This window comes from Octopus bimaculoides, chromosome 20 (assembly GCF_046866305.1).
Source record: "Octopus bimaculoides isolate indiv1 chromosome 20, ASM4686630v1, whole genome shotgun sequence".
NCBI classification, from domain to species: domain Eukaryota; kingdom Metazoa; phylum Mollusca; class Cephalopoda; order Octopoda; family Octopodidae; genus Octopus; species Octopus bimaculoides.
Window position 1 is genome coordinate 46,480,336 of NC_142947.1, and position 5,000 is coordinate 46,485,335.

Here is a 5,000-nt window from a genome sequence, read left to right on the forward strand (position 1 = left end):
TCCCTGTTTTGTTAACTCTTACCCCTCTCTCTTCTTCTCTACCCCCTCCTTTTTTCTCTGTGTGTCTCTCAGTCACCCACCATTACTCGCAACCTATTTCTACCCCTCACCCACCCTATTGGTCACTCACTCTCTCACTCTTTCTCGTTCTCTCTCTACACCTCCATCTCCCGCCTCTCTTCCTATATATCTTTTCCTCCCACTCCTTCCTTCCTCCCTATCTTTCTGTCTCTCATTCTTTCTCAGTCTGTCGTTCTCCCTCTCTTTTTCCCCACTCTTCTTTTCTTCTCCTTTTCTTTCTATCTTTCTCTTTCTCTCCCTTTTGTACACACACCAGAGCCCCCTTTCTGTCTCATTCTTTCTCTCTCTCTCTCTCTCTCTCTCTCTCTCTCTCTCTCTCTTGCTCACTTTCTTCCTTTCTTTTCTCTCGTTTCCTCCCCGTGGCTTCTCTCCCTTCTTCCCTCTCTCTCTCTCATTTCTTCTCTCTTTCCCACAACTTATCCTCCGATCCCTCCCTCTATCCCTCATCTCATCCATATCTCCCATCACCCACAACTCCATAACATCGCTGTCCACCTTACTCCCACTCCACCTCAATCCATTACATCAACACCACCACCACCACCACCACTACAACCACCACCATGACAGCAGTCTACATGCCATGGCTGCAACAGTTATCACGGACAACAGCAGACTGTCCGTTCTGCTGTCGACTATTATTATTATTACTATTATTATTATTATCATTATTACACCGCCAGAGTTCAGTGGACACCTGTGACAACGGTCAGTTTTACATTCTTACTTTCTGTTTTATCACCGCTCGACCAGGGCCCATCCCAGCCTCTTTTAGGACTTTCATCGCTTTCATCTTTTGCATCGCTTCCATCATTCTTCTTCCGCTCACATTCATTCAAACTTGTCTTATATATATATATATATATATATATATATATATATATATATATATATATATATATATATATATATATATATATATAGATATAGATATACATACACATACATATATATATATATACATATATATGGATGTATACATGAGTATATATAAATATGTTTGTATACGTACTTATCTACACACATACACACACACATACACATGCATGTATCTTTGTGTGCGTGTGTGTTGTATGTGCGAGCGAATATGTATGTATATGTAGATATATGCATAATGTGTATATGTATTCATATATATATATATATATATATATATATATATATATATATATATATATCGTTGCTATTATGCAAAAGTGTCGTAAGTCCAAGACGTTGCGCTTTCAGAAAACAAACAAATAGTTTCACCATTCCATAGCAAAACCGTTGTGCTACACTTTGACAATTTTTGATATCTTGGCATCTGAAGCAGCTGGAGATACGATAGTTTGACCGAAAGAACCCGCTGTTGCAAGCATAAATAAATATTGAAAAAAAAAGAAAAGAACGTATTTGGCCAAATTTGGACATACGACAATTTAACATAATAGCAACGCTATATATATATATATATATATATATATAAAATAAAATCAGTTACTGTTATTAAAATCAAGGGTACGTAGCGTTCCATTAATTAATAAGGTTAAAAAAAATACATATAATAAATGCACAAACAAACGGAAAACAGACACAGATGGTCACAGAACTCCTCCTTAGTTATCCGCTGGAGCAGTGGTTCCCAAATTTTTCGGACTGCCGCCCTCTTGACACCCAGGCCACGTTCCTACCGTCTCCACCCCGACTAAACATCACAAACATAGATCCCTTTCTAAAGCAAATTCAAAGCAACTGCATTTCACAAACAAAAACTTAACCTAATGAACCCATTACTTTGTTGTTTTTACATCAATTTCCAGTCCGTTATCGCTCCAACTCTTACATGGATCACTACCCCATCATCGCCTCACTTTTCTTCAACGTCCCCTTGGAACTTTCCACCGTGCTCAGGGGAAAAATACTGCCCACTTTGGGAACCACTGTGCTAGAGGGTCAAATGCATTTTCGCGCCTTTAACGATAAATAGCGTTTGACCCTCCGGCCGATAACTGATGAGGTGTTGGTGATCTACTGTGTCTGTTTTCCGTTTGTTTGGGCATTCACTATGATTTTTTTTACCTTGTATATATATATATAGAGAGAGAGAGAGATAGGTAAGGCATCATTTTCCATTGGCATTACTCCTACACATGTTTTGGTGTTGTCTCATAGTCATAAGGCCTTTTATTTTTGTTAGTACATTTATATTTGTACCAACTACTTGTGTCGTTTGTTTGTTTTCGTCATCGTTCTTTACTGTTTGCTCTGTTATTTCCAACAGTTTTTTTTGCTGTTGACGCCACCAAAAGGAACAATCTTATCGTTAAAGGCGCGAAATTGTTATGGTTTTGGGATGATCACTGATGAGGGAAGAGACTGTCTGCGTCTTGGGCGCGAATTTTCTGTTTGTTCCTTTGGTGTCCTTCTGTGCAATTTTTGAATCTTATCACACACAAATACACACTCACATGTATGTACGTACGTACGTACGTACGTATGTATGTATGTATGTATGTATGTATGTATGTATGTATGTATGTATGTATGTATGTGTCTGTCTACGTACGTATGTATGTATGTCTCCTCAGTCATATTTTATGTTATACATTTATTGCCATCTCTTTGCTTTTGAATGTAAAGCAGTTGTTTTTATAGTTGCAATGATACAGTTGCTGTTGTTGTTGTTGTTGTGGTGGTGGTGGTGGTGGTGGTGGTGGTGGTGGTGGTGGTGGTGGTGGTGGTGGTGGTGGTGGTGGTGGTGGTGGTGGTGGTTGTCGCTGCTGTTGTTGTCAGTGTTACTGTCGTTGCAAAAGAACAATAATTATTCAAGACGGAGGCAATCATTATTAATGTTTCCGACAACCTCCACCACCGTCGCTTATGTTGTCGTTGTTGCTGTTGTTGTTGTTGTCGCCGCCGCCGTCGATATTGTGATTGTCGTTGTGCTTGTTGTCATTATCTTCCATCTTTTACTTGTTTCAGTCATTAGACTACGGTCATGCTGGAGCACCGGCTTGAAAAAGTTTTAGTCGAATGAATTGACCCACTAATTTACGGAGACGTAACACACTAACACCAAGGAGACTCACATACACATATACATCTGTCTACCTATCTATCTATCTATCTTTCGCTTTCTCTCTCTCTCTATCTCTCTCTCTCCATATATATATATATATATATATATATATATATTTATATATATATAGATTGATAGATAGATATAGATATACAATGGGCTTCTTTCAGTTTCCGTTTACCAAATCCACTCGCATTACTTATTTCCCATAAGCCCTTCGCTCTCTATCGAACATTCAACAATCGACGACTCCCCCCCCCCCACTCGGCTCTCTTTTCTGCTTCTCCCCAGTTAGATCCTTGCTTTTTCTTGCACATTCTTTTCGGATTTTGCATCGTGTCATAAGTTTACCCGAGAGAAGGCCTTCCTCATTCAGATCTTATTAACTTCAAATTGATCTTCTGGCACTTTTTCGTTTCTCTAGGCCGTATTCAAACCGTTTATTTTATTTGAACTACCTCTGTCCAGGGGTAGTTCATATTATTCGGTCATGTACCCTTTAATCTGTCCAGTTGGGAGCCTTTCTAGGAACTTGTGTTTCGCTGACACAGGCCAAAGGATCATTGAGACAGACAGGCCAGCACATCACAAAAGGGACTGGATCTTGTGATAGATATATACATATATACATTAACTGGTCCTCCGTCGATTACGACGACGTGTGTTCTAGTTGATCCGATTAACGGAACAGCCTGCTTGTGAAATCAACGTTCAAGTGTTTGAGTACTCCATGGACAACCGTACTCTTAATGTAATTCTCAGGGAGGTTCAGTGTGACAAACCGAATGTGAGAAGGCTGGCCCCTTTGAAATACGAGTATTACTCATTTTTGCCAGCTGAGTAGACTGCAGCAACATTAAATAAGATGACTTGCTTAAGGGCACAACGCATTGCTGGGAATCGAACTCGCTATCTTATGATCGTGACTCGCATACCGTAATCACTAGCCTGTTGTGATTATTTTTATTGTTGTCATATTTTATGTCGCTGTAAGGTAACAAGCTAGAAGAATCTTTAGCAACACCGGACTAAATACTTCGTAATGTTTCGTCCGTCTTTCTGTGTTGAGCTCAAATGTCGCCGAGGTTGACTTTGCCTTTCATCCTTTCGAAATCGATAAAATTAGTACCAGCTGCGTACTGGTGTCGACGTCATCGACTAAATCTCTCCCCACCAAATTCCAGGCCTTGTGACATGCTGCTTGTTGTTATGGTTACTGTTGTTAGAGTTTCCTTTACAGAGTTTGTTATTATTATTATTATTATTATTATTATTATTATTATTATTATTATTATTATTCATGCCATTATTGTTGAAATAATCTCATCCCTGTAGTCGTAGTCGTAGTTGTTGTCCCCTGGGTAAAGTCCCGTGACATATTTCGATTTGTTTTGTTTCTTTCTGAGTTCAGCTCTCTCCCTGATCAATTTAACCTTTTGTGCCCCACCCTGGGGTTAGTTCAGTAAAGTACGTATAGGTGTTCATACACGTGATGGTTGACTCCTTTAAGCTGTGTGACCTGGTAAATAATGTTGATATTCTTGTTGATGATGTTAAATGCCTTTTATAGAAAACCGTTACCCTTGAAGAAGACCTGCACCAAACCCTAATAACCAATATTGCGATGACAACTTACACGGACATATGGCGTAGTGGTCAAGAGCGCGGGCTACTAACCCCAAGATTCCGAGTTCGATTCCAGGCAGTAACCTGGATAATACTAAGCCTTGAATTCATCTTTATCTGCATGGCACCCTCTCTTTATCTGCTTATTTGTTATTTGTTAGTATTAGGAGCCACAATAGATCGATAGTTCGGGATTCTTGACATTCATCCGGGTTGTGTGATTTAGAGTCAAAAT

The 5,000-nt window shown here is 39.4% G+C and overlaps 1 protein-coding gene across 1 annotated transcript in view; it reads left to right on the forward strand.

Moving 5' to 3' along the window:
- The first annotated feature begins 244 nt into the window (after window positions 1-244).
- Window positions 245-5,000, forward strand: part of LOC106870283 (uncharacterized) — a 43,594-nt gene continuing 38,838 nt past the window's right edge. The window contains exon 1 of the mRNA XM_014916307.3: window positions 245-789. The gene's annotated coding sequence lies outside the window, so the exon portion shown is untranslated. The remainder of the gene's footprint in view (window positions 790-5,000) is intronic.